Here is a 21,185-nt window from a genome sequence, read left to right as displayed (position 1 = left end):
ATTTGGAGCGCTAAGAGAGTAGTAGTGGAAAAAGGAATATATTCAAATACAAACTACACAGAAGCATTCTGTGAAACTTCTTTCTGATCTGAGCATTCAGCTAACAGAGTTAAACCATACTTTTGATTGAGCAGTTTTGAAACACTCTGTCTGTAGAAAATGCAACTGGACATTCGTAGCGCTAAGTGGGTAATAGTGGAAAAAAGAATATGTTCAAATATAAACTACACAGAAGCATTGTATGAAACTTCTTTCTGTTCTGTGCATTCAACTAACAGAGTTGAACCTTACTTTTGATTGAGCCTTTCTGAAACACTCTTTCTGTAGAAACTGCAATTGGACATTCTGAGCGCTAAGAGGCCTCTATTGCGAAAAATAATATCTTCAAATAAAAACTACACAGAAGCATTGTGTGAAACTTATTTCTGATATGTTCATTAAGCTAACAGAGTTAAACCATACTTTTGATTGCGCAGTTCTGAACACTCTTTCTGTAGGAAATGCAAGTGGACATTCGGAGCGCTAAGAGGGTAATAGTGGAAAAAGGAATGTCTCCAAATATAAACTACACAGAATCATTCTGTGAAACTTCTTTCTGTTCTGTGCATTCAACTAACAGAGTTGAACCTTACTTTTGATTGAGCCGTTCTGAAACACTCTTTCTGTAGAAACTGCAATTGGACATGCTAAGCGCTAAGAGGCCTACATAGGGAAAAAGAATATCTTCAAATAAAAACTACACAGATGCACTCTGTGAAACTTATTTCTGATCTGTAAATTCAGTTAACAGAGATAAAACATATTTTTGATTGAGCAGTTATGAAACACTCTTTTTGTAGAAAATGCAAGTGGAGATTCGGAGCGCTAAGAGGGTAATAGTGGAAAAAGGAATGTCTTCAAATATAAACTACACAGAATCATTCGGTGAAACTTCTTTCTGATCTGTGCATTCAGCTAACAGAGTTAAACCATACTTTTGATTGAGCAGATCTGAACACTCTTTCTGTTGAAAATGCAACTGGACATTTGGAGCGGTAAGAGCGTAGTAGTGGAAAAAGTAATATATTCAAATATAAACTACACAGAAGCATTCTGTGAAACTTCTTTCTGATCTGAGCATTCAGCTAACAGAGTTAAACCATACTTTTGATTGAGCAGTTTTGAAACACTCTGTCTGTAGAAAATGCAACTGGACATTCGTAGCGCTAAGTGGGTAATTGTGGAAAAAAGAATATGTTCAAATATAAACTACACAGAAGCATTGTATGAAACTTCTTTCTGTTCTGTGCATTCAACTAACAGAGTTGAACCTTACTTTTGATTGAGCCGTTCTGAAACACTCTTTCTGTAGAAACTGCCATTGGACATTCTGAGCGCTAAGAGGCCTCTATTGGGAAAAATAATATCTTCAAATAAAAACTACACAGAAGCATTGTGTGAAACTTATTTCTGATATGTTCATTAAGCTAACAGAGTTAAACCACACTTTTGATTGCGCAGTTCTGAACACTCTTTCTGTAGAAAATGCAAGTGTACATTCGGAGCGCTAAGACGGTAATAGTGGAAAAAGGAATATATTCAAATATAAACTACACAGTAGCATTCTGTGAAAATTCTTTCTGTTCTGTGCATTCAACTAACAGAGTTGAACCTTACTTTTGATTGAGCCGTTCTGAAACACTCTTTCTGTAGAAACTGCAATTGGACATGCTAAGCGCTAAGAGGCCTACATTGGGAAAAAGAATATCTTCAAATAAAAACTACACAGATGCATTCTGTGAAACTTATTTCTGATCTGTAAATTCAGTTAACAGAGATAAAACATATTTTTGATTGAGCAGTTATGAAACACTCTTTTTGTAGAAAATGCAAGTGGAGATTCGGAGCGCTAAGGGCGTAATAGTGGAAAAAGGAATGTCTTCAAATATAAACTACACAGAATCATTCGGTGAAACTTCTTTCTGATCTGTGCATTCAGCTAACAGAGTTAAACCATACTTTTGATTGAGCAGATCTGAACACTCTTTCTGTTGAAAATGCAACTGGACATTTGGAGCGCTAAGAGCGTAGTAGTGGAAAAAGGAATATATTCAAATATAAACTACACAGAAGCATTCTGTGAAACTTCTTTCTGATCTGAGCATTCAGCTAACAGAGTTAAACCATACTTTTGATTGAGCAGTTTTGAAACCCTCTGTCTGTAGAAATAGCAACTGGACATTCGTAGCGCTAAGTGGGTAATAGTGGAAAAAAGAATATGTTCAAATATAAACTACACAGAAGCATTGTATGAAACTTCTTTCTGTTCTGTGCATTCAACTAACAGAGTTGAACCTTACTTTTGATTGAGCCGTTCTGAAACACTCTTTCTGTAGAAACTGCAATTGGACATTCTGAGCGCTAAGAGGCCTATATTGGGAAAAAGAATGTCTACAAATAAAAACTACACAGAAGAATTGTGTGAAACTTCTTTCTGTTCTGTTTGTTCAACTAAAAGAGTTGAACCTTAGTTTTGATTGAGCCGTTCTGAAACACTCTTTCTGTAGAAAATGCAATTGGAGATTCGGAGCGCTAGGAGGGTAATAGTGGAAAAAGGAATGTCTCCAAATATAAACTACACAGAATCATTCTGTGAAACTTCTTTCTGATCTGTGCATTCAGCTAACAGAGTTAAACCATACTTTTGATTGAGCAGATCTGAACACTCTTTCTGTAGATAATGCAACTGGACATTTGGAGCGGTAAGAGCGTAGTAGTGGAAAAAGGAATATATTCAAATATAAACTACACAGAAGCATTCTGTGAAACTTCTTTCTGATCTGAGCATTCAGCTAACAGAGTTAAACCATACTTTTGATTGAGCAGTTTTGAAACACTCTGTCTGTAGAAAATGCAACTGGACATTCGTAGCGCTAAGTGGGTAATAGTGGAAAAAAGAATATGTTCAAATATAAACTACACAGAATCATTGTATGAAACTTCTTTCTGTTCTGTGCATTCAACTAACAGAGTTGAACCTTACTTTTGATTGAGCCGTTCTGAAACACTCTTTCTGTAGAAACTGCAATTGGACATTCTGAGCGCTAAGAGGCCTATATTGGGAAAAAGAATGTCTACAAATAAAAACTACACAGAAGAATTGTGTGAAACTTTTTCTGTTCTGTTTGTTCAACTAAAAGAGTTGAACCTTAGTTTTGATTGAGCCGTTCTGAAACACTCTTTCTGTAGAAAATGCAAGTGGAGATTCGGAGCGCTAAGAGGGTAATAGTGGAAAAAGGAATGTCTCCAAATATAAACTACACAGAATCATTCTGTGAAACTTCTTTCTGATCTGTGCATTCAGCTAACAGAGTTAAACCATACTTTTGATTGAGCAGATCTGAACACTCTTTCTGTAGATAATGCAACTGGACATTTGGAGCGCTAAGAGAGTAGTAGTGGAAAAAGGAATATATTCAAATATAAACTACACAGAAGCATTCTGTGAAACTTCTTTCTGATCTGAGCATTCAGCTAACAGAGTTAAACCATACTTTTGATTGAGCAGTTTTGAAACACTCTGTCTGTAGAAAATGCAACTGGACATTCGTAGCGCTAAGTGGGTAATAGTGGAAAAAAGAATATGTTCAAATATAAACTACACAGAAGCATTGTATGAAACTTCTTTCTGTTCTGTGCATTCAACTAACAGAGTTGAACCTTACTTTTGATTGAGCCTTTCTGAAACACTCTTTCTGTAGAAACTGCAATTGGACATTCTGAGCGCTAAGAGGCCACTATTGGGAAAAATAATATCTTCAAATAAAAACTACACAGAAGCATTGTGTGAAACTTATTTCTGATATGTTCATTAAGCTAACAGAGTTAAACCATACTTTTGATTGCGCAGTTCTGAACACTCTTTCTGTAGAAAATGCAAGTGGACATTCGGAGCGCTAAGTGGGTAATAGTGGAAAAAGGAATATATTCAAATATAAACTACACAGTAGCATTCTGTGAAAATTCTTTCTGTTCTGTGCATTCAACTAACAGAGTTGAACCTTACTTTTGATTGAGCCGTTCTGAAACACTCTTTCTGTAGTAACTGCAATTGGACATGCTAAGCGCTAAGAGGCCTACATTGGGAAAAAGAATATCTTCAAATAAAAACTACACAGATGCATTCTGTGAAACTTATTTCTGATCTGTAAATTCAGTTAACAGATATAAAACATATTTTTGATTGAGCAGTTATGAAACACTCTTTTTGTAGAAAATGCAAGTGGAGATTCGGAGCGCTAAGAGGGTAACAGTGGAAAAAGGAATGTCTTCAAATATAAACTACACAGAATCATTCGGTGAAACTTCTTTCTGATCTGTGCATTCAGCTAACAGAGTTAAACCATACTTTTGATTGAGCAGATCTGAACACTCTTTCTGTTGAAAATGCAACTGGACATTTGGAGCGCTAAGAGAGTAGTAGTGGAAAAAGGAATATATTCAAATATAAACTACACAGAAGCATTCTGTGAAACTTCTTTCTGATCTGAGCATTCAGCTAACAGAGTTAAACCATACTTTTGATTGAGCAGTTTTGAAACACTCTGTCTGTAGAAAATGCAACTGGACATTCGTAGCGCTAAGTGGGTAATAGTGGAAAAAAGAATATGTTCAAATATAAACTACACAGAAGCATTGTATGAAACTTCTTTCTGTTCTGTGCATTCAACTAACAGAGTTGAACCTTACTTTTGATTGAGCCGTTCTGAAACACTCTTTCTGTAGAAACTGCAATTGGACATTCTGAGCGCTAAGAGGCCTATATTGGGAAAAAGAATGTCTACAAATAAAAACTACACAGAAGAATTGTGTGAAACTTCTTTCTGTTCTGTTTGTTCAACTAAAAGAGTTGAACCTTAGTTTTGATTGAGCCGTTCTGAAACACTCTTTCTGTAGAAAATGCAAGTGGAGATTCGGAGCGCTAAGAGGGTAATAGTGGAAAAAGGAATGTCTCCAAATATAAACTACACAGAATCATTCTGTGAAACTTCTTTCTGATCTGTGCATTCAGCTAACAGAGTTAAACCATACTTTTGATTGAGCAGATCTGAACACTCTTTCTGTAGAAAATGCAACTGGACATTTGGAGCGCTAAGAGAGTAGTAGTGGAAAAAGGAATATATTCAAATACAAACTACACAGAAGCATTCTGTGAAACTTCTTTCTGATCTGAGCATTCAGCTAACAGAGTTAAACCATACTTTTGATTGAGCAGTTTTGAAACACTCTGTCTGTAGAAAATGCAACTGGACATTCGTAGCGCTAAGTGGGTAATAGTGGAAAAAAGAATATGTTCAAATATAAACTACACAGAACATTGTATGAAACTTCTTTCTGTTCTGTGCATTCAACTAACAGAGTTGACCCTTACATTTGATTGAGCCTTTCTGAAACACTCTTTCTGTAGAAACTGCAATTGGACATTCTGAGCGCTAAGAGGCCTCTATTGGGAAAAATAATATCTTCAAATAAAAACTACACAGAAGCATTGTGTGTAACTTATTTCTGATATGTTCATTAAGCTAACAGAGTTAAACCATACTTTTGATTGCGCAGTTCTGAACACTCTTTCTGTAGAAAATGCAAGTGGACATTCGGAGCGCTAAGAGGGTAATAGTGGAAAAAGGAATATATTCAAATAAAAACTACACAGTAGCATTCTGTGAAAATTCTTTCTGTTCTGTGCATTCAACTAACAGAGTTGAACCTTACTTTTGATTGAGCCGTTCTGAAACACTCTTTCTGTAGAAACTGCAATTGGACATTCTGAGCGCTAAGAGGCCTATATTGGGAAAAAGAATGTCTACAAATAAAAACTACACAGAAGAATTGTGTGAAACTTCTTTCTGTTCTGTTTGTTCAACTAAAAGAGTTGAACCTTAGTTTTGATTGAGCCGTTCTGAAACACTCTTTCTGTAGAAAATGCAATTGGAGATTCGGAGCGCTAGGAGGGTAATAGTGGAAAAAGGAATGTCTCCAAATATAAACTACACAGAATCATTCTGTGAAACTTCTTTCTGATCTGTGCATTCAGCTAACAGAGTTAAACCATACTTTTGATTGAGCAGATCTGAACACTCTTTCTGTAGATAATGCAACTGGACATTTGGAGCGGTAAGAGCGTAGTAGTGGAAAAAGGAATATATTCAAATATAAACTACACAGAAGCATTCTGTGAAACTTCTTTCTGATCTGAGCATTCAGCTAACAGAGTTAAACCATACTTTTGATTGAGCAGTTTTGAAACACTCTGTCTGTAGAAAATGCAACTGGACATTCGTAGCGCTAAGTGGGTAATAGTGGAAAAAAGAATATGTTCAAATATAAACTACACAGAATCATTGTATGAAACTTCTTTCTGTTCTGTGCATTCAACTAACAGAGTTGAACCTTACTTTTGATTGAGCCGTTCTGAAACACTCTTTCTGTAGAAACTGCAATTGGACATTCTGAGCGCTAAGAGGCCTATATTGGGAAAAAGAATGTCTACAAATAAAAACTACACAGAAGAATTGTGTGAAACTTTTTCTGTTCTGTTTGTTCAACTAAAAGAGTTGAACCTTAGTTTTGATTGAGCCGTTCTGAAACACTCTTTCTGTAGAAAATGCAAGTGGAGATTCGGAGCGCTAAGAGGGTAATAGTGGAAAAAGGAATGTCTCCAAATATAAACTACACAGAATCATTCTGTGAAACTTCTTTCTGATCTGTGCATTCAGCTAACAGAGTTAAACCATACTTTTGATTGAGCAGATCTGAACACTCTTTCTGTAGATAATGCAACTGGACATTTGGAGCGCTAAGAGAGTAGTAGTGGAAAAAGGAATATATTCAAATATAAACTACACAGAAGCATTCTGTGAAACTTCTTTCTGATCTGAGCATTCAGCTAACAGAGTTAAACCATACTTTTGATTGAGCAGTTTTGAAACACTCTGTCTGTAGAAAATGCAACTGGACATTCGTAGCGCTAAGTGGGTAATAGTGGAAAAAAGAATATGTTCAAATATAAACTACACAGAAGCATTGTATGAAACTTCTTTCTGTTCTGTGCATTCAACTAACAGAGTTGAACCTTACTTTTGATTGAGCCTTTCTGAAACACTCTTTCTGTAGAAACTGCAATTGGACATTCTGAGCGCTAAGAGGCCACTATTGGGAAAAATAATATCTTCAAATAAAAACTACACAGAAGCATTGTGTGAAACTTATTTCTGATATGTTCATTAAGCTAACAGAGTTAAACCATACTTTTGATTGCGCAGTTCTGAACACTCTTTCTGTAGAAAATGCAAGTGGACATTCGGAGCGCTAAGTGGGTAATAGTGGAAAAAGGAATATATTCAAATATAAACTACACAGTAGCATTCTGTGAAAATTCTTTCTGTTCTGTGCATTCAACTAACAGAGTTGAACCTTACTTTTGATTGAGCCGTTCTGAAACACTCTTTCTGTAGTAACTGCAATTGGACATGCTAAGCGCTAAGAGGCCTACATTGGGAAAAAGAATATCTTCAAATAAAAACTACACAGATGCATTCTGTGAAACTTATTTCTGATCTGTAAATTCAGTTAACAGATATAAAACATATTTTTGATTGAGCAGTTATGAAACACTCTTTTTGTAGAAAATGCAAGTGGAGATTCGGAGCGCTAAGAGGGTAACAGTGGAAAAAGGAATGTCTTCAAATATAAACTACACAGAATCATTCGGTGAAACTTCTTTCTGATCTGTGCATTCAGCTAACAGAGTTAAACCATACTTTTGATTGAGCAGATCTGAACACTCTTTCTGTTGAAAATGCAACTGGACATTTGGAGCGCTAAGAGAGTAGTAGTGGAAAAACGAATATATTCAAATATAAACTACACAGAAGCATTCTGTGAAACTTCTTTCTGATCTGAGCATTCAGCTAACAGAGTTAAACCATACTTTTGATTGAGCAGTTTTGAAACACTCTGTCTGTAGAAAATGCAACTGGACATTCGTAGCGCTAAGTGGGTAATAGTGGAAAAAATAATATGTTCAAATATAAACTACACAGAAGCATTGTATGAAACTTCTTTCTGTTCTGTGCATTCAACTAACAGAGTTGAACCTTACTTTTGATTGAGCCGTTCTGAAACACTCTTTCTGTAGAAACTGCAATTGGACATTCTGAGCGCTAAGAGGCCTATATTGGGAAAAAGAATGTCTACAAATAAAAACTACACAGAAGAATTGTGTGAAACTTCTTTCTGTTCTGTTTGTTCAACTAAAAGAGTTGAACCTTAGTTTTGATTGAGCCGTTCTGAAACACTCTTTCTGTAGAAAATGCAAGTGGAGATTCGGAGCGCTAAGAGGGTAATAGTGGAAAAAGGAATGTCTCCAAATATAAACTACACAGAATCATTCTGTGAAACTTCTTTCTGATCTGTGCATTCAGCTAACAGAGTTAAACCATACTTTTGATTGAGCAGATCTGAACACTCTTTCTGTAGAAAATGCAACTGGACATTTGGAGCGCTAAGAGAGTAGTAGTGGAAAAAGGAATATATTCAAATACAAACTACACAGAAGCATTCTGTGAAACTTCTTTCTGATCTGAGCATTCAGCTAACAGAGTTAAACCATACTTTTGATTGAGCAGTTTTGAAACACTCTGTCTGTAGAAAATGCAACTGGACATTCGTAGCGCTAAGTGGGTAATAGTGGAAAAAAGAATATGTTCAAATATAAACTACACAGAACATTGTATGAAACTTCTTTCTGTTCTGTGCATTCAACTAACAGAGTTGACCCTTACATTTGATTGAGCCTTTCTGAAACACTCTTTCTGTAGAAACTGCAATTGGACATTCTGAGCGCTAAGAGGCCTCTATTGGGAAAAATAATATCTTCAAATAAAAACTACACAGAAGCATTGTGTGTAACTTATTTCTGATATGTTCATTAAGCTAACAGAGTTAAACCATACTTTTGATTGCGCAGTTCTGAACACTCTTTCTGTAGAAAATGCAAGTGGACATTCGGAGCGCTAAGAGGGTAATAGTGGAAAAAGGAATATATTCAAATAAAAACTACACAGTAGCATTCTGTGAAAATTCTTTCTGTTCTGTGCATTCAACTAACAGAGTTGAACCTTACTTTTGATTGAGCCGTTCTGAAACACTCTTTCATTAGTAACTGCAATTGGACATGCTAAGCGCTAAGAGGTCTACATTGGGAAAAAGAATATCTTCAAATAAAAACTACACAGATGCATTCTGTGAAACTTATTTCTGATCTGTAAATTCAGTTAACAGATATAAAACATATTTTTGATTGAGCAGTTATGAAACACTCTTTTTGTAGAAAATGCAAGTGGAGATTCGGAGCGCTAAGAGGGTAATAGTGGAAAAAGGAATATATTCAAATATAAACTACACAGTAGCATTCTGTGAAAATTCTTTCTGTTCTGTGCATTCAACTAACAGAGTTGAACCTAACTTTTGATTGAGCCGTTCTGAAACACTCTTTCTGTAGTAACTGCTATTGGACATGCTAAGCGCTAAGAGGCCTACATTGGGAAAAAGAATATCTTCAAATAAAAACTACACAGATGCATTCTGTGAAACTTATTTCTGATCTGTAAATTCAGTTAACAGATATAAAACATATTTTTGATTGAGCAGTTATGAAACACTCTTTTTGTAGAAAATGCAAGTGGAGATTCGGAGCGCTAAGAGGGTAACAGTGGAAAAAGGAATGTCTTCAAATATAAACTACACAGAATCATTCGGTGAAACTTCTTTCTGATCTGTGCATTCAGCTAACAGAGTTAAACCATACTTTTGATTGAGCAGATCTGAACACTCTTTCTGTAGAAAATGCAACTGGACATTTGGAGCGCTAAGAGCGTAGTAGTGGAAAAAGGAATATATTCAAATATAAACTACACAGAAGCATTCTGTGAAACTTCTATCTGATCTGAGCATTCAGCTAACAGAGTTAAACCATACTTTTGATTGAGCAGTTTTGAAACACTCTGTCTGTAGAAAATGCAACTGGACATTCGTAGCGCTAAGTGGGTAATAGTGGAAAAAAGAATATGTTCAAATATAAACTACACAGAAGCATTGTATGAAACTTCTTTCTGTTCTGTGCATTCAACTAACAGAGTTGAACCTTACTTTTGATTGAGCCGTTCTGAAACACTCTTTCTGTAGAAACTGCAATTGGACATTCTGAGCGCTAAGAGGCCTATATTGGGAAAAAGAATGTCTACAAATAAAAACTACACAGAAGAATTGTGTGAAACTTCTTTCTGTTCTGTTTGTTCAACTAAAAGAGTTGAACCTTAGTTTTGATTGAGCCGTTCTGAAACACTCTTTCTGTAGAAAATGCAATTGGAGATTCGGAGCGCTAAGAGGGTAATAGTGGAAAAAGGAATGTCTCCAAATATAAACTACACAGAATCATTCTGTGAAACTTCTTTCTGATCTGTGCATTCAGCTAACAGAGTTAAACCATACTTTTGATTGAGCAGATCTGAACACTCTTTCTGTAGATAATGCAACTGGACATTTGGAGCGGTAAGAGCGTAGTAGTGGAAAAAGGAATATATTCAAATATAAACTACACAGAAGCATTCTGTGAAACTTCTTTCTGATCTGAGCATTCAGCTAACAGAGTTAAACCATACTTTTGATTGAGCAGTTTTGAAACACTCTGTCTGTAGAAAATGCAACTGGACATTCGTAGCGCTAAGTGGGTAATAGTGGAAAAAAGAATATGTTCAAATATAAACTACACAGAAGCATTGTATGAAACTTCTTTCTGTTCTGTGCATTCAACTAACAGAGTTGAACCTTACGTTTGATTGAGCCTTTCTGAAACACTCTTTCTGTAGAAACTGCAATTGGACATTCTGAGCGCTAAGAGGCCTCTATTGGGAAAAATAATATCTTCAAATAAAAACTACACAGAAGCATTGTGTGAAACTTATTTCTGATATGTTCATTAAGCTAACAGAGTTAAACCATACTTTTGATTGCGCAGTTCTGAACACTCTTTCTGTAGAAAATGCAAGTGGACATTCGGAGCGCTAAGAGGGTAATAATGGAAAAAGGAATATATTCAAATATAAACTACACAGTAGCATTCTGTGAAAATTCTTTCTGTTCTGTGCATTCAACTGAGTTGAACCTTACTTTTGATTGAGCCGTTCTGAAACACTCTTTCTGTAGAAACTGCAATTGGACATGCTAAGCGCTAAGAGGCCTACATTGGGAAAAAGAATATCTTCAAATAAAAACTACACAGATGCATTCTGTGAAACTTATTTCTGATCTGTAAATTCAGTTAACAGAGATAAAACATATTTTTGATTGAGCAGTTATGAAACACTATTTTTGTAGAAAATGCAAGTGGAGATTCGGGGCGCTAAGAGGGTAATAGTGGAAAAAGGAATGTCTTCAAATATAAACTACACAGAATCATTCGGTGAAAGTTCTTTCTGATCTGTGCATTCAGCTAACAGAGTTAAACCATACTTTTGATTGAGCAGATCTGAACACTCTTTCTGTTGAAAATGCAACTTGACATTTGGAGCGCTAAGAGCGTAGTAGTGGAAAAAGGAATATATTCAAATATAAACTACACAGAAGCATTCTGTGAAACTTCTTTCTGATCTGAGCATTCAGCTAACAGAGTTAAACCATACTTTTGATTGAGCAGTTTTGAAACACTCTGTCTGTAGAAAATGCAACTGGACATTCGTAGCGCTAAGTGGGTAATAGTGGAAAAAATATATGTTCAAATATAAACTACACAGAAGCATTGTATGAAACTTCTTTCTGTTCTGTGCATTCAAATAACAGAGTTGAACCTTACTTTTGATTGAGCCGTTCTGAAACACTCTTTCTGTAGAAACTGCAATTGGACATTCTGAGCGCTAAGAGGCCTATATTGGGAAAAAGAATGTCTACAAATAAAAACTACACAGAAGAATTGTGTGAAACTTCTTTCTGTTCTGTTTGTTCAACTAAAAGAGTTGAACCTTAGTTTTGATTGAGCCGTTCTGAAACACACTTTCTGTAGAAAATGCAAGTGGAGATTCGGAGCGCTAAGAGGGTAATAGTGGAAAAAGGAATGTCTCCAAATATAAACTACACAGAATCATTCTGTGAAACATCTTTCTGATCTGTGCATTCAGCTAACAGAGTTAAACCATACTTTTGATTGAGCAGATCTGAACACTCTTTCTGTAGAAAATGCAACTGGACATTTGGAGCGCTAAGAGAGTAGTAGTGGAAAAAGGAATATATTCAAATATAAACTACACAGAAGCATTCTGTGAAACTTCTTTCTGATCTGAGCATTCAGCTAACAGTTAAACCATACTTTTGATTGAGCAGTTTTGAAACACTCTGTCTGTAGAAAATGCAACTGGACATTCCTAGCGCTAAGTGGGTAATAGTGGAAAAAAGAATATGTTCAAATATAAACTACACAGAAGCATTGTATGAAACTTCTTTCTGTTCTGTGCATTCAACTAACAGAGTTGAACCTTACTTTTGATTGAGCCTTTCTGAAACACTCTTTCTGTAGAAACTGCAATTGGACATTCTGAGCGCTAAGAGGCCTCTATTGCGAAAAATAATATCTTCAAATAAAAACTACACAGAAGCATTGTGTGAAACTTATTTCTGATATGTTCATTAAGCTAACAGAGTTAAACCATACTTTTGATTGCGCAGTTCTGAACACTCTTTCTGTAGGAAATGCAAGTGGACATTCGGAGCGCTAAGAGGGTAATAGTGGAAAAAGGAATGTCTCCAAATATAAACTACACAGAATCATTCTGTGAAACTTCTTTCTGTTCTGTGCATTCAACTAACAGAGTTGAACCTTACTTTTGATTGAGCCGTTCTGAAACACTCTTTCTGTAGAAACTGCAATTGGACATGCTAAGCGCTAAGAGGCCTACATTGGGAAAAAGAATATCTTCAAATAAAAACTACACAGATGCACTCTGTGAAACTTATTTCTGATCTGTAAATTCAGTTAACAGAGATAAAACATATTTTTGATTGAGCAGTTATGAAACACTCTTTTTGTAGAAAATGCAAGTGGAGATTCGGAGCGCTAAGAGGGTAATAGTGGAAAAAGGAATGTCTTCAAATATAAACTACACAGAATCATTCGGTGAAACTTCTTTCTGATCTGTGCATTCAGCTAACAGAGTTAAACCATACTTTTGATTGAGCAGATCTGAACACTCTTTCTGTTGAAAATGCAACTGGACATTTGGAGCGGTAAGAGCGTAGTAGTGGAAAAAGTAATATATTCAAATATAAACTACACAGAAGCATTCTGTGAAACTTCTTTCTGATCTGAGCATTCAGCTAACAGAGTTAAACCATACTTTTGATTGAGCAGTTTTGAAACACTCTGTCTGTAGAAAATGCAACTGGACATTCGTAGCGCTAAGTGGGTAATAGTGGAAAAAAGTATATGTTCAAATATAAACTACACAGAAGCATTGTATGAAACTTCTTTCTGTTCTGTGCATTCAACTAACAGAGTTGAACCTTACTTTTGATTGAGCCGTTCTGAAACACTCTTTCTGTAGAAACTGCCATTGGACATTCTGAGCGCTAAGAGGCCTCTATTGGGAAAAATAATCTCTTCAAATAAAAACTACACAGAAGCATTGTGTGAAACTTATTTCTGATATGTTCATTAAGCTAACAGAGTTAAACCATACTTTTGATTGCGCAGTTCTGAACACTCTTTCTGTAGAAAATGCAAGTGGACATTCGGAGCGCTAAGACGGTAATAGTGGAAAAAGGAATATATTCAAATATAAACTACACAGTAGCATTCTGTGAAAATTCTTTCTGTTCTGTGCATTCAACTGAGTTGAACCTTACTTTTGATTGAGCCGTTCTGAAACACTCTTTCTGTAGAAACTGCAATTGGACATGCTAAGCGCTAAGAGGCCTACATTGGGAAAAAGAATATCTTCAAATAAAAACTACACAGATGCATTCTGTGAAACTTATTTCTGATCTGTAAATTCAGTTAACAGAGATAAAACATATTTTTGATTGAGCAGTTATGAAACACTATTTTTGTAGAAAATGCAAGTGGAGATTCGGGGCGCTAAGAGGGTAATAGTGGAAAAAGGAATGTCTTCAAATATAAACTACACAGAATCATTCGGTGAAAGTTCTTTCTGATCTGTGCATTCAGCTAACAGAGTTAAACCATACTTTTGATTGAGCAGATCTGAACACTCTTTCTGTTGAAAATGCAACTGGACATTTGGAGCGCTAAGAGCGTAGTAGTGGAAAAAGGAATATATTCAAATATAAACTACACAGAAGCATTCTGTGAAACTTCTTTCTGATCTGAGCATTCAGCTAACAGAGTTAAACCATACTTTTGATTGAGCAGTTTTGAAACACTCTGTCTGTAGAAAATGCAACTGGACATTCGTAGCGCTAAGTGGGTAATAGTGGAAAAAATATATGTTCAAATATAAACTACACAGAAGCATTGTATGAAACTTCTTTCTGTTCTGTGCATTCAAATAACAGAGTTGAACCTTACTTTTGATTGAGCCGTTCTGAAACACTCTTTCTGTAGAAACTGCAATTGGACATTCTGAGCGCTAAGAGGCCTATATTGGGAAAAAGAATGTCTACAAATAAAAACTACACAGAAGAATTGTGTGAAACTTCTTTCTGTTCTGTTTGTTCAACTAAAAGAGTTGAACCTTAGTTTTGATTGAGCCGTTCTGAAACACACTTTCTGTAGAAAATGCAAGTGGAGATTCGGAGCGCTAAGAGGGTAATAGTGGAAAAAGGAATGTCTCCAAATATAAACTACACAGAATCATTCTGTGAAACTTCTTTCTGATCTGTGCATTCAGCTAACAGAGTTAAACCATACTTTTGATTGAGCAGATCTGAACACTCTTTCTGTAGAAAATGCAACTGGACATTTGGAGCGCTAAGAGAGTAGTAGTGGAAAAAGGAATATATTCAAATATAAACTACACAGAAGCATTCTGTGAAACTTATTTCTGATCTGAGCATTCAGCTAACAGAGTTAAACCATACTTTTGATTGAGCAGTTTTGAAACACTCTGTCTGTAGAAAATGCAACTGGACATTCCTAGCGCTAAGTGGGTAATAGTGGAAAAAAGAATATGTTCAAATATAAACTACACAGAAGCATTGTATGAAACTTCTTTCTGTTCTGTGCATTCAACTAACAGAGTTGAACCTTACTTTTGATTGAGCCGTTCTGAAACACTCTTTCTGTAGAAACTGCAATTGGACATTCTGAGCGCTAAGAGGCCTATATTGGGAAAAATAATATCTTCAAATAAAAACTACACAGAAGCATTGTGTGAAACTTATTTCTGATATGTTCATTAAGCTAACAGAGTTAAACCATACTTTTGATTGCGCAGTTCTGAACACTCTTTCTGTAGGAAATGCAAGTGGACATTCGGAGCGCTAAGAGGGTAATAGTGGAAAAAGGAATGTCTCCAAATATAAACTACACAGAATCATTCTGTGAAACTTCTTTCTGTTCTGTGCATTCAACTAACAGAGTTGAACCTTACTTTTGATTGAGCCGTTCTGAAACACTCTTTCTGTAGAAACTGCAATTGGACATGCTAAGCGCTAAGAGGCCTACATTGGGAAAAAGAATATCTTCAAATAAAAACTACACAGATGCACTCTGTGAAACTTATTTCTGATCTGTAAATTCAGTTAACAGAGATAAAACATATTTTTGATTGAGCAGTTATGAAACACTCTTTTTGTAGAAAATGCAATTGGAGATTCGGAGCGCTAAGAGGGTAATAGTGGAAAAAGGAATGTCTTCAAATATAAACTACACAGAATCATTCGGTGAAACTTCTTTCTGATCTGTGCATTCAGCTAACAGAGTTAAACCATACTTTTGATTGAGCAGATCTGAACACTCTTTCTGTTGAAAATGCAACTGGACATTTGGAGCGGTAAGAGCGTAGTAGTGGAAAAAGGAATATATTCAGATATAAACTACACAGAAGCATTCTGTGAAACTTCTTTCTGATCTGAGCATTCAGCTAACAGAGTTAAACCATACTTTTGATTGAGCAGTTTTGAAACACTCTGTCTGTAGAAAATGCAACTGGACATTCGTAGCGCTAAGTGGGTAATAGTGGAAAAAAGAATATGTTCAAATATAAACTACACAGAAGCATTGTATGAAACTTCTTTCTGTTCTGTGCATTCAACTAACAGAGTTGAACCTTACTTTTGATTGAGCCGTTCTGAAACACTCTTTCTGTAGAAACTGCCATTGGACATTCTGAGCGTTAAGAGGCCTCTATTGGGAAAAATAATATCTTCAAATAAAAACTACACAGAAGCATTGTGTGAAACTTATTTCTGATATGTTCATTAAGCTAACAGAGTTAAACCATACTTTTGATTGCGCAGTTCTGAACACTCTTTCTGTAGAAAATGCAAGTGGACATTCGGAGCGCTAAGACGGTAATAGTGGAAAAAGGAATATATTCAAATATAAACTACACAGTAGCATTCTGTGAAAATTCTTTCTGTTCTGTGCATTCAACTAACAGAGTTGAACCTTACTTTTGATTGAGCCGTTCTGAAACACTCTTTCTGTAGAAACTGCAATTGGACATGCTAAGCGCTAAGAGGCCTACATTGGGAAAAAGAATATCTTCAAATAAAAACTACACAGATGCATTCTGTGAAACTTATTTCTGATCTGTAAATTCAGTTAACAGAGATAAAACATATTTTTGATTGAGCAGTTATGAAACACTCTTTTTGTAGAAAATGCAAGTGGAGATTCGGAGCGCTAAGAGCGTAATAGTGGAAAAAGGAATGTCTTCAAATATAAACTACACAGAATCATTCGGTGAAACTTCTTTCTGATCTGTGCATTCAGCTAACAGAGTTAAACCATACTTTTGATTGAGCAGATCTGAACACTCTTTCTGTTGAAAATGCAACTGGACATTTGGAGCGCTAAGAGCGTAGTAGTGGAAAAAGCAATATATTCAAATATAAACTACACAGAAGCATTCTGTGAAACTTCTTTCTGATCTGAGCATTCAGCTAACAGAGTTAAACCATACTTTTGATTGAGCAGTTTTGAAACACTCTGTCTGTAGAAAATGCAACTGGACATTCGTAGCGCTAAGTGGGTAATAGTGGAAAAAAGAATATGTTCAAATATAAACTACACAGAAGCATTGTATGAAACTTCTTTCTGTTCTGTGCATTCAACTAACAGAGTTGAACCTTACTTTTGATTGAGCCTTTCTGAAACACTCTTTCTGTAGAAACTGCAATTGGACATTCTGAGCGCTAAGAGGCCTATATTGGGAAAAATAATATCTTCAAATAAAAACTACACAGAAGCATTGAGTGAAACTTATTTCTGATATGTTCATTAAGCTAACAGAGTTAAACCATACTTTTGATTGCGCAGTTCTGAACACTCTTTCTGTAGAAAATGCAAGTGGACATTCGGAGCGCTAAGAGGGTAATAGTGGAAAAAGGAATATATTCAAATATAAACTACACAGTAGCATTCTGTGAAAATTCTTTCTGTTCTGTGCCTTCAACTAACAGAGTTGAACCTTACTTTTGATTGAGCCGTTCTGAAACACTCTTTCGGTAGAAACTGCAATTGGACATGCTAAGCGCTAAGAGGCCTACATTGGGAAAAAGAATATCTTCAAATAAAAACTACACAGATGCATTCTGTGAAACTTATTTCTGATCTGTAAATTCAGTTAACAGATATAAAACATATTTTTGATTGAGCAGTTATGAAACACTCTTTTTGTAGAAAATGCAAGTGGAGATTCGGAGCGCTAAGAGGGTAACAGTGGAAAAAGGAATGTCTTCAAATATAAACTACACAGAATCATTCGGTGAAACTTCTTTCTGATCTGTGCATTCAGCTAACAGAGTTAAACCATACTTTTGATTGAGCAGATCTGAACACTCTTTCTGTAGAAAATGCAACTGGACATTTGGAGCGCTAAGAGCGTAGTAGTGGAAAAAGGAATATATTCAAATATAAACTACACAGAAGCATTCTGTGAAACTTCTTTCTGATCTGAGCATTCAGCTAACAGAGTTAAACCATACTTTTGATTGAGCAGTTTTGAAACACTCTGTCTGTAGAAAATGCAACTGGACATTCGTAGCGCTAAGTGGGTAATAGTGGAAAAAAGAATATGTTCAAATATAAACTACACAGAATCATTGTATGAAACTTCTTTCTGTTCTGTGCATTCAACTAACAGAGTTGAACCTTACTTTTGATTGAGCCGTTCTGAAACACTCTTTCTGTAGAAACTGCAATTGGACATTCTGAGCGCTAAGAGGCCTATATTGGGAAAAAGAATGTCTACAAATAAAAACTATACAGAAGAATTGTGTGAAACTTCTTTCTGTTCTGTTTGTTCAACTAAAAGGGTTGAACCTTAGTTTTGATTGACCCGTCTGAAACACTCTTTCTGTAGAAAATGCAAGTGGAGATTCGGAGCGCTAAGAGGGTAATAGTGGAAAAAGGAATGTCTCCAAATATAAACTACACAGAATCATTCTGTGAAACTTCTTTCTGATCTGTGCATTCAGCTAACAGAGTTAAACCATACTTTTGATTGAGCAGATCTGAACACTCTTTCTGTAGATAATGCAACTGGACATTTGGAGCGCTAAGAGAGTAGTAGTGGAAAAAGGAATATATTCAATTATAAACTACACAGAAGCATTCTGTGAAACTTCTTTCTGATCTGAGCATTCAGCTAACAGAGTTAAACCATACTTTGATTGAGCAGTTTTGAAACACTCTGTCTGTAGAAAATGCAACTGGACATTCGTAGCGCTAAGTGGGTAATAGTGGAAAAAATAATATGTTCAAATATAAACTACACAGAAGCATTGTATGAAACTTCTTTCTGTTCTGTGCATTCAACTAACAGAGTTGAACCTTACTTTTGATTGAGCCTTTCTGAAACACTCTTTCTGTAGAAACTGCAATTGGACATTCTGAGCGCTAAGAGGCCACTATTGGGAAAAATAATATCTTCAAATAAAAACTACACAGAAGCATTGTGTGAAACTTATTTCTGATATGTTCATTAAGCTAACAGAGTTAAACCATACTTTTGATTGCGCAGTTCTGAACACTCTTTCTGTAGAAAATGCAAGTGGACATTCGGAGCGCTAAGACGGTAATAGTGGAAAAAGGAATATATTCAAATATAAACTACACAGTAGCATTCTGTGAAAATTCTTTCTGTTCTGTGCATTCAACTGAGTTGAACCTTACTTTTGATTGAGCCGTTCTGAAACACTCTTTCTGTAGAAACTGCAATTGGACATGCTAAGCGCTAAGAGGCCTACATTGGGAAAAAGAATATCTTCAAATAAAAACTACACAGATGCATTCTGTGAAACTTATTTCTGATCTGTAAATTCAGTTAACAGAGATAAAACATATTTTTGATTGAGCAGTTATGAAACACTATTTTTGTAGAAAATGCAAGTGGAGATTCGGGGCGCTAAGAGGGTAACAGTGGAAAAAGGAATGTCTTCAAATATAAACTACACAGAATCATTCGGTGAAAGTTCTTTCTGATCTGTGCATTCAGCTAACAGAGTTAAACCATACTTTTGATTGAGCAGATCTGAACACTCTTTCTGTTGAAAATGCAACTGGACATTTGGAGCGCTAAGAGCGTAGTAGTGGAAAAAGGAATATATTCAAATATAAACTACACAGAAGCATTCTGTGAAACTTCTTTCTGATCTGAGCATTCAGCTAACAGAGTTAAACCATACTTTTGATTGAGCAGTTTTGAAACACTCTGTCTGTAGAAAATGCAACTGGACATTCGTAGCGCTAAGTGGGTAATAGTGGAAAAAATATATGTTCAAATATAAACTACACAGAAGCATTGTATGAAACTTCTTTCTGTTCTGTGCATTCAAATAACAGAGTTGAAACTTACTTTTGATTGAGCCGTTCTGAAACACTCTTTCTGTAGAAACTGCAATTGGACATTCTGAGCGCTAAGAGGCCTATATTGGGAAAAAGTATGTCTACAAATAAAAACTACACAGAAGAATTGTGTGAAACTTCTTTCTGTTCTGTTTGTTCAACTAAAAGAGTTGAACCTTAGTTTTGATTGAGCCGTTCTGAAACACACTTTCTGTAGAAAATGCAAGTGGAGATTCGGAGCGCTAAGAGGGTAATAGTGGAAAAAGGAATGTCTCCAAATATAAACTACACAGAATCATTCTGTGAAACATCTTTCTGATCTGTGCATTCAGCTAACAGAGTTAAACCATACTTTTGATTGAGCAGATCTGAACACTCTTTCTGTAGAAAATGCAACTGGACATTTGGAGCGCTAAGAGAGTAGTAGTGGAAAAAGGAATATATTCAAATATAAACTACACAGAAGCATTCTGTGAAACTTCTTTCTGATCTGAGCATTCAGCTAACAGTTAAACCATACTTTTGATTGAGCAGTTTTGAAACACTCTGTCTGTAGAAAATGCAACTGGACATTCCTAGCGCTAAGTGGGTAATAGTGGAAAAAAGAATATGTTCAAATATAAACTACACAGAAGCATTGTATGAAACTTCTTTCTGTTCTGTGCATTCAACTAACAGAGTTGAACCTTACTTTTGATTGAGCCTTTCTGAAACACTCTTTCTGTAGAAACTGCAATTGGACATTCTGAGCGCTAAGAGGCCTCTATTGCGAAAAATAATATCTTCAAATAAAAACTACACAGAAGCATTGTGTGAAACTTATTTCTGATATGTTCATTAAGCTAACAGAGTTAAACCATACTTTTGATTGCGCAGTTCTGAACACTCTTTCTGTAGGAAATGCAAGTGGACATTCGGAGCGCTAAGAGGGTAATAGTGGAAAAAGGAATGTCTCCAAATATAAACTACACAGAATCATTCTGTGAAACTTCTTTCTGTTCTGTGCATTCAACTAACAGAGTTGAACCTTACTTTTGATTGAGCCGTTCTGAAACACTCTTTCTGTAGAAACTGCAATTGGACATGCTAAGCGCTAAGAGGCCTACATTGGGAAAAAGAATATCTT

The sequence above is a fragment of the Symphalangus syndactylus genome, chromosome 3 (assembly GCF_028878055.3).
Source record: "Symphalangus syndactylus isolate Jambi chromosome 3, NHGRI_mSymSyn1-v2.1_pri, whole genome shotgun sequence".
In the NCBI taxonomy this organism is placed as follows: domain Eukaryota; kingdom Metazoa; phylum Chordata; class Mammalia; order Primates; family Hylobatidae; genus Symphalangus; species Symphalangus syndactylus.
The sequence above is the reverse complement of the archived record's forward strand: the minus strand, read 5'-3'. Positions refer to the sequence as shown.